At 42.2% G+C, this 10,026-nt stretch overlaps 1 protein-coding gene across 1 annotated transcript in view; it reads left to right on the top strand.

Annotated features, from left to right (window-relative positions):
* Nucleotides 1–225: 225 nt before the first annotated feature.
* RNF2 (ring finger protein 2) overlaps nt 226–10,026 on the top strand; it is a 147,123-nt gene continuing 137,322 nt past the window's right edge. Inside the window, exon 1 of the mRNA XM_078641427.1 lies at nt 226–425. The gene's annotated coding sequence lies outside the window, so the exon portion shown is untranslated. The remainder of the gene's footprint in view (nt 426–10,026) is intronic.

Below are 10,026 nucleotides of genomic sequence, written 5' to 3'. Positions count from 1 at the left end.
TGATCCCAAACACAGTTGACTCTTTGAGCATACTGTGACTTTTTCTTGGGAATCTTTATTTTGTTCACCTCGCCAAAGAGACCCCGCCTTGCTTCGGGATGACTTCTCGGGAATCTCTGCCCTCCTGACTGTGTATACAGCAGCATTTGCTTCTCGGCATCTGTAGGGCTCCATACAGTGCACTCCATCCCTCCTCTCTTCCACCACAGCCGCTCTCCTGCGTTCAGTGGGTGCCTGGCTGTGCTCTAGTGTTTGCGCGGCTGCAGTACCTCCCTCGGCCTGTGCTGTGTCTCGGCTCTGTGCAGGACAGTCTGCTCCCCAGCGCAGGCCCGCCTCAGCCATATTGGATCGAGCTCCTCCTTAGACAGGCTCCGGGCTCCGCGGCGGGACCCCGCCAGCCCCCCACACGGGACGGAGGGCGACAGGTGAGTACGTTATTCCCCCCTTCTCCGCCTTGTATCCGAGGGACCGCGGCCTGGAGAGCCTCGGGCTGCCGCGCGTTCGCCCCGGGGCCCTAAGCCCACATGCGGGAAGCCGCGTCAGGAAACACCGAGGCTTCACCCCTGGGTTAGGCCGCGCTCCACAGTGCGAGTGTTCTTAAATTCCTTGGTCTCCTCCAAGGGTCCATCCGGAGGGGGCGAACACCTGGGTGCTGGGGAACCTTCTGTTACGTTTAAAAGTAACAACAAGGGGTGCTATGAGAGCCCACTTTATACACAGAAGCAAAGCCTCCGTTAAAAAGGGACTGACGTATTTTATTTGTAGTCCTCTTTAATATTCCACCTTTGTAGCATATTAAACTACCACGGTGAATGTGAAATTTCAGGGGGTGACGGGTCACACACATGCCAATGTTTTGGAACACCTAAGATGGGGATTTCGAGAAAGAGTGTGCTTGACGTGCATTAAAGTGGTGTATCTATCTTGAAGAAAGCAACGCACAGACGAAATCTATCGAGATTTCAAAGTCAATAAAGTAGACCCACTGCTATTAGGGAAAGTTGGTAACTGGTCCTCACCCCTGTCACCCTCTACCGCTCGAAAACACAAACATTGGTGTCCTACCACCTTCGTATACGAGGAAACTCAACAACGCTAAAAACACCAGCATTAATCAATCTAATATCCTCTGCTGAATACCAAGGAGAGCATTTGTTTTGATACATTTTTCGTCTATTGTCCTTAAATTGAAGAGGAAAGAAAAAGCGTCTTCCACCCAAAGGAGGCTTGCAAACTGTTCAGAATTCTGTTTCCACTTAAAAAAAAAAATGTGAATGCTGTCAGCGTTTTTGGCTTTGTTGCTACATTCAGAAATGCGCGTTTGTTACACCAGTCTTCTATTTTCCATGGGTCACCCAGTGGAAAGCAAAACATGTTGAGTTTAACTAAAATTGCTATGTGCTTATTATTTTGACACAATAGTAACTTCCTGAAAGTCATAGCAATTCATCTGTTTGCAAATATACTAACCCCAAACAGCAGCCTGAACAACGCATCCGCCCAATAACTTGCAGGACACGCATTGACAAAGCCAATTGTTCCGGCTTTGGCTGCCAGCCTTTTAGATTTGTTTTTGTTTTGGTTTGGAATGGGTTTTGTAATCTTTAGTTGTTGGATGTGCTGTCAGACCCTTGCAATTATATTAAATAAAAATTGGCTATAGGCAAAAAAATATTTGATCTCAGAAAGCACTCATTGCCATAGTAATCCTGTTCATTGAACGGATCTACATACTGTGTAGATATGCTCCTTGTGGAAGAGCAGAATGCTGTCACTCCTAGTGAAGTTTGCCAGTGGCCGAAGCGGCCAGACCCATTGCTTCATGCAGTGACAAAATAACAGGCCTAAAGTCCTTGTGTAAGTAAATATATATCTCAAATATCAAAACAATGCCCTTTCAGGCATAGAGGAATGCATAATTTATGCAACAAAAAAGCAGAGACTCTGGGTGTTCTTTAGTTTAGGTGGAAAGCCTCTCCTTTATAGAGGTCCCTCAATAACAGCGACACTCCAGATCTGCTCACCTCAAATGTCTGCTTTTCTATAAAAGTATTTAAGCATAGGATTAGCACAGTGCCATCCACGCTGAGATAGAAAGGGACAAAGTCTTTTGCCATTTCTACAGCAAAGTCTTTAAGCACAGGATTAGCACATTCCTGTCCATGCAGAGCTGTAAAATGACAAGCCATTTACCACTCCAGGCACAGTATTACAGCTTTGAATTGGTAAAATACGAACCAAGCCAACCTGAAATGAGTAAAAGCAACCCCTGACACAGTGTTTTGCTCTCATTAGAGCTCTTCTGCATATATACATATTCACGACCTGCTAGAAATTCAGTTTGACGTGTTGTAAAGTGGATCTAATGGATCCAGTTGAGGTACATGAGATTTGGTAGAATGGCATGATGTGTGTAAAAGTCCAGCAAAAACAAGCAGTTTTCCCAGTTGAATAACAACAACAGCATTCAGAGTTAAATTGCACGTTTGCGATGCTACTGGTATTTTCTCTATTACAGTGCAGGAGATTTCCAAACCCTGATATGTTGGCCTCTGGTTCCAGTAAAACTCCCTACCCCTACTCAAGTTGAATTTTGACCCTGGAAATGATGTTTTTTCCTCATCTTTTTGTGTCTTTATCTAATTTGCCCAAAACAGTTACATTTTTATAAATAGCACCTGTCTAAACTTATGTAAAATTCTGCACAAATTGAGCCCCCCCCCCACACACAACCCCTTGCTCTCACTCTGCTGAGTTTCACGTATGCAACATTAGCAAAACAACGGGAGCCTGTGGTTCACTGGTATTTTTGTAAATTTGAAAAATGTATGACCTAAAATCAGTTCTCAAGCTGCTCCATGCCAGTCAAACTGTTTTTATGTTTCTCTTACTTCTGCTTTCTTAAAGGGTGTGATTTTTTTTTTGGGTGTGTGAGGAGGCAAGAACTACAAGTACCTAAACAGAAAACCAGAACCATGGTGGTAATTAAAATTAACATTTCTGGCTTGTGATAACTCGATATTTCCGTCTCTTTTCCACAGGAGACCCAGCACCATTAAAGTTTATCGTTCTTAGTCACAACAGAATAATTACTTCGCCCTATGAAAGTTTAAAATTATTTAATTATATATTTTTCTGCACTATTTCTTTAGTCCCTGTTCTGCCAGGTAACTTTTTGACAACCCTTCCCTTTGCTTCTGTCCGACACATGTATCCAAAGTGGTCCTCAAATGAACTTTAGAACCTTAAAACTTGAGCCAGAAAGGAATCTTTAGTGAAGTGGTAAAGACAGAACTGAAGACTCCTGTGTTAGCGAGGGCATGAGATTGCCAGCATACATTGGCCAGGTCTTTTTATCTATAGTCTATTGCAAGATTTCAGACATTTCACAAAAAGTAGTCGGTTTAGTAGTTCTATTTGTATATCAAGCCGCTGAAATAGTTACATTTTTACAAACTACAGTGTAGTGTTTTGTGGCTTCGGTAAACACAGGTTACTAAGTCCTCAAAATGCAAACCATCTGTCCACCCTCAATCGTTCCTGGCATAAGCTATTGGGCAGTACACCAATCTGGGATAGTCCCTCTGAAAACGGGAAGGTTCTCAGCCATGTTTCACCTTGTCCTTTTCCACTCTTCGCCCAGGCTTTGACTAAGTATTATATCTGTACAGCTTAAAGTTTTGTGATGGTGATAGAGAAGCAATCAGTCTCAAATCAATATGTATTTGAGCGTGGCGTGCAGCACATCTACCTACTTCAAGTGAACCATGACACTGTCCCATCTGAACACACTGTTTGTAGATCTCATCTGCCACATTCCTCTTGGAAGACTCAGTAGCACTGTCTCTTCTGGGTAGGCACTTCTGAATCTCTCTGCGCCCTCCCTGTTGCATACAACTCATTAGACCCATTGAGATGCTTCTTTGGCATACACAGTTAAATGGTCCCCTGAGCTGCATTACTGCATGCCACCCCACCCCCAGTTGGACATGCTGTCACTGTTTATTCTGTGCACGTAGTTTTGTTGTTCACTTAAGTACATCCAATCCACCAATTCCACAGAAAGAGTAAAATAGATCCTCAAGCAGCTCAGAAACAAAAGGCACTAACAGGCAACCCGCACTAATCAAAGGTAATTCAAAGCCTGTTTGTGTGGCAGGTTAGCCTTATAACTAAGCCGCAGAAGAAAAACGGTGGTCATGTCCCTAGCTGTGCTCTTCATTGAGGTAGCTGCCCCTTTCTAACCCCACATACCTCTCTCTATACATACCAAGATATGTGCTCTGCATCATCCTTCTCTTTTTTTCTCATTAATTCTCTTCCATAGTGTTGTGGAAATCAGCAATTTAGCTCTCTTTAACAGAAATCCAGTGCTTAATTTGACCCAGTGGTTGCAGGTAGGCCCCACTGGCACGCATTTTTGGCGACCATCATTATTTTCTCTCAACAGACTATGATCGAATGGAAAAAAAAGAGAAAAACTCAAGGGAAAGAGGAATGGAATAAAAGACTGAAAACAGCAACAAAGGGAAATGGCAGGATTGAGAAATGACCTGCAAGAGTGAGATAAATAGACCAGGATTGTCTTGGGGTGGATGAAAGAGGCATGAGGTGGAATCAAGATTACACAGCCCTGGTATTCAGCACCCTGATATTGATGCCGCTGGCTGCAGGCATCTTTCAAGTGTGGGCTCCAGATCTTATCCTTTTACAAATTAAGTACTGCAGAAATCCTGGTAATGCCTTATTTTTCCACTTAACCTTCCCCAAGGCCCCTGTTGATTCTTCTCCATATTGTTAGGTCTAGCATTAGAGACCTCTTTTATATACGTCTTTGTAGGGTTCACAGCCAGCCTACTGCTTTCATTTGTCTGTTTGTCCTTAAAAAATCCTTGCTTGCTAGTGGTCAATCCTTCCTCTTGTCTCTCCCTTTTGTCTTCCGTTTCCTCCCACTTGGAGCATTTCCCTAGAACGTTATCCTTGCTTTTGGGGGACTATTTTACTTCTTTGTTTCCTGTTTCTCCCATCTCTCACCCCTCCCGCTACGTCTCACACCTCCTCCCATGTGCTACACGCCAGGCCCCACCTATCCCCACATCACTGTTTGTTTAGTCCATAAAATTCACATTCATCCCACTGTTGTCCTCGTCTTTTCACATGTCGCAGAATTCAAATACTGTTTTACTGAATTCCCAGATATGTAGTTCTTTTTTCCTTTAAAATGCACTAAGCGCACCAGTAGCACAATTTTAAGGGACTGCACGTCCCATCAAGCCATGCGCTTTCTCACAGCATTGATGCCACTGTTATCCCAACAGTGCATGTAGGCGTTTTCAATGAGCCCTGGCGTTATTGTTGATGCCATTTTAATGGTGTAGGGATATCCTGTCAGCTGGTTGCTGCTGGCGCGCACCTCCGATGCCTCGGACTTTGGCAGTGGCCTTCTCCAGACGTGTTCCTGTCACAGAAAGATGTAGGACAGATATGTGTATTCTACTGGGATTATGCTCTTGAGCTTTCCTCTTGAAGAGAATCTTATCTTGGTCAGGAGATGCTAACAAACATTCTGCCCACATCTAAGCTTAGATGCAGCCTTCTCCGCTTTATTTCAATTCTTATTGCTTTTCAGTCTGCACATCCGCCAATAATGAGAGACAGTCAAAATATATGCATGAGATATACTTACATTGATGAAGATCTAATCGGCTGTCTGGAAAACCAATTGGCACCTTTTCTAACTAAGTGAGCCAGCGAGATTGCCCCCTGTGTGGTGGATATGGGAGCACCAGCATAGCACATATGTGCATGGTACTGAGACTTCCAATAAAGCAGTTTCCACTCTCACCACTGAGAGATGCAATTCTTAGGGTTGATAGAGAGAGCGAACCTATTGACCAGTAGTAACAGAGTCGCTTGAAATATTACTGATGTCACTAAATGAACTAATTGGTGTTTTTGGAAAAACTGTAATTTTATTGGGCAAGAGATATAATCGCCATGGAACAAAGAGAGCATACCAGCCTTCACAACACCTGTCTTGAGGATTCGTGCTGCACATCGGCAGACATGGCATTTTCATTGTTTTTCTTTTCTTAATTGTGTGACATTGTTCTTCTTTCATAAATAAATACCTAAGTCATTAGTGAGAGTCACGGAGTTGTTTCATTGTTGTGAAGCATTAGATTTTTTGCTGTTTTATGTATTCATTTGAGTTGAGTGGTAGTGGCGGCCTGTTTAAATTTAGTGGAAAGTGGCTTCCTTTGTCTTTGAAGGTTTATTTCCCAACCATAGTAGTTTATCCTAAGTCCCTCACAGGTTTTATTGTTCAGTAGCAATATGGTACTTAACGTTTTAGAAGATACAAAGAAGCTCAAACACCAAACTTAAAATTGTTCTCATCAAGCTTATTAAGGGCTCGATAAAATCCTAGGTTCAAATACAATTTAAGATGAAATTCTTTTAAGGAGGCTGTATTTAAAACAATTAAGTCAGCTGTTTGAGTGAATGCAATATGTTGTTTTTCATAGTGAGACGGTAATTTTCCAGGCGCTCGGTTTTCTACCGAAGTTGATTTCCGATGTTCATGCTAAGTTAGTAGTTGATCTTCTTGGTTCGTTTTCCAACCTGTCTTCTTTTACTTTACAGTCTTTGCGCCCCTGATGTGAAATATTGCTTTGCAATTATGTGGATAGACTTTGCACTTAGCTTTGGTTCTGCTCCAAAACTATAGACGTTTGCTTTCTTTTAGATGTAATGTAAAACACACAATTGCCATCACATACATCCACTCCACTCCAAAACACATAAGTCAAAAACATTTACATCGCCAATCGCTCTAACTCTAAAAAAAATGCAAGACCTATTGGATTGCAAATGCTTGTTTTTAACTTGTATTCCTGATTATCCTAACTTAGCAATAGTCCTACATACGGTTTCAAACATTGCTTGTTAAAATCGTCATATACTGACAAAATGTAAGTATTTTGTTTAAAAAAAAAAAAGACATAGACTGTCTGGCATCGATTCATTCTTCAAAATACATAATTCACAATTATTTAAAACATGCCATAAACCTTGAGTGAGAACCTGACATAGCTAACAAAATATAAACGAAATATAGTTGCAGTTGCTGATCTATTCAGTCTCAGGATTTAAGATGCGATTTTTTAGTCCAAGATTGTAAACTGTATGTACATAAGAATAAATAAATACAGATTTGAGAGCATCCAGAAGCAATGCAATGTTTAATACCAATTTATTCACATGGCACTATTAATTTCAATTTCCTTGTGCGAGTTAATTTTGATTAAACCAGCGAAGGCTCATTAGCTGCAGAAAATTAATTTTTCACTTCCAGCTACTGTGTGGTGCCAGTCCGGATAAGCCTAGGCCTTGTATGTAAATACTCAAAGAAATCCTAATTATAAACCATTAGGTTATTATGTTTGCAGTATGTCCAAAAAATGATTTCTTGTTTAATCAACATTAGTTACTTAAAATTAAAATCTTATTTCAGATCTGGTTTAGTGGAGAGTATTTTTGTTTGGTACTTGTATAATAACTGCCTTTCTAAATTACTTTGTTTTGGACCCTGGCCCATTTCTTCAACCTTTTAAAATAGTAAAACGTCTCAAGTCTTTGTAGTAACGTGAGGTCAGTGTAAGCTTTGGTGGAGGAAAGACGGAAAAGGGGAGTTAAAGTTAACCTAGTTGATTATATAGCTCAAAATTGCCCGATAGTTGCAATGGTAGTAAACCAACCCGGCCACACAACAATGTACATTTTCAGTCATATGCTCCCACCTCTCGCACTGGAGCTAAACTTTTGGTCTGTTTCTGTCTGCATGAGTTTCTGTCGTCTCTTTCAGTTGAGCTCAGAGCTGTGTGCAAGGGTGTCATTATTTTTCCAACTTAAGCTAGGCCTTTGTAATGTGCTCTAGTACCGTCTTACTCCCACAAATGAAGGATCTGAATGAGGAATATAGTCATCGAAAATGAACTTTTTCTGGACCGCTATTTGGTGCATCGTCACTCTGTCATTAAAAACTATCCATAGCATCCCTCCTTTAGGATCAATCTTTAATGCTCATTTGTTTTAAAACTCTGAGTTTCCTAGTTTTAGATGTGCCTGCTGAGAGTTGGCATACTAAAAAAAAAAAAAAAAAAAAGGATGCCCACTTCTACCATATTTTTTTTCTTCACACGTTTTATTCCACCATAATATCTCCTCCTATTTGGATCCTTCCACTATCGCTCTATTGTGTATCTATACCGAGTAGTCTTGCTTACTAACAAGCTTGTCATCGATATGCTCAGGATATCGCAATTGTCTTTTTTCAAGAAATTGTTAAAAATCGAAGAGCATTGTCCAGTGAATCAAACTCGCTGACCTTTTTGAAAGTTTAAACATTTTATTGGTTTTAAAAACATGACTTGAAATTGAGATCTAGAGATGCTGGGTGCTTCCCACTGGACCTGGTTGGTCCTGACAATCACCAACACTCTTCCATTCAATGTATTGCACCACTGCTGAGAAGTGCTGGTGCTCTCCCTTTCAAATATTTTTTTTGCCCCAGGGTTGTACGTATAGATTGCTTTCTATGGTTTTAGGAAACTGTACGTTTTTATATCGTTCTACACTTTAGGGAAGCCCTCGTTGGTTCTCATGTCTCCTAACAGATCCAGTGTGCTATTTAAACACGGTCTATTCCAAAATCTCCGACAGATAATCTTCTTTTATCTTTTGTTGTCACAATACTTGTGTAACTGTTCACAAAACCGGAAACAAGAATGGACAGGTAGAAATAAATAGTTTTCCTTTCACACGACTGAGTGCCAGATATACGAAATCAGTTAAAATACCTCCTTACCAGGTCGTCTTTTGCTTTAAGTCAACAACTCACTGAGCAACAGCAACTCCTGGAAGATCCCAAAGTGTAGAAGTGGAGAAGTGTGGCTCAGGGGTTATAGGTGGCAGACCTGGAAGCTGAGATCGGTCCTGGACCAGGGTTCAATTCCCCGCCTCGGCGGGTCTTGGGCTTAAAAAATTCCACGGACTCGATAATTCTCGCTTCGGTGCCTACTCGACTCACGGGTTCACACTCTGCGACTCTGGGCAATAGCTTGCTTAATCTCCACTACGGCCCCTCGCGGCGGGATGCCTGGCTTTCACCTTGTGGATACCCTGCCGGGGTTATCTCACAGGGGAATACCAGGACGGGTTCCCTAAGCAAGCGCCGTGAGACCCCTTTGCGGGGGTGATACGTGCGCTATATAAGTAACCACGTTTACGTTTATCTGCATCATTGCTATTTATTTTGCTTGGAATCTTCTAACGTATTGCAATTCTTACTTTGTGACTAGGAAGCTCAACAGTAACTCAATGCAGTTGTATATGAAAATAATTTAAAATCATACATCCTGTTCACAAAAGTCTTGAATCCACTGCACCTTCCTACCTGTATCAGAAAATTTTACCCCATGATAAGCCTTTTGTTGTGGGCTACTGTAGAGTAGTGTGGCTCACTGGTTAGAGGCGGCAGACCCGGCAGCAGAAGTCGGCCCGGGACCAGGGTTCAATTCCCGACGCGGCAGGGTCGTGGACCTGGGTCAGCGGACTCGATAATTCTCGCTTCGGTGCCTACTCTAATCAGGGGTCCCACTCGGCAACTCTGGGCATTAGTTTGCCTAATCTCCACAACGGCCCCATCAACGCAGGGGATGCCTGGCTCCACCTTGGGGACTCCCAGCAGGGACCATCCCACAGGGAAAGCCAGGACGGGTTCCCCAGCATTATACAGCGCCAGGAAACCTACGGGTAGCAGTGCGCTTTACAAGCTCAAATACATACATACATACATACATACATACATACATACACTCGAGATATCCTGGGTATGCTTGTTTACCATGAACCATATGAACCAGTGGCGTATGGCCTTTGCCTTTTATTCTTACCGTATTTTTTGTAGTGAGTATTTAGTTGGTCTCATTAATTTACTCGTCCTTAGAACTTGTCTTGGAGCAA

Source organism: Lissotriton helveticus, chromosome 1_1 (assembly GCF_964261635.1).
Source record: "Lissotriton helveticus chromosome 1_1, aLisHel1.1, whole genome shotgun sequence".
Lineage (NCBI taxonomy): Eukaryota > Metazoa > Chordata > Amphibia > Caudata > Salamandridae > Lissotriton > Lissotriton helveticus.
Note: the sequence above shows the minus strand (reverse complement) of the source record. Positions and strands in the feature narration are given on the sequence as shown.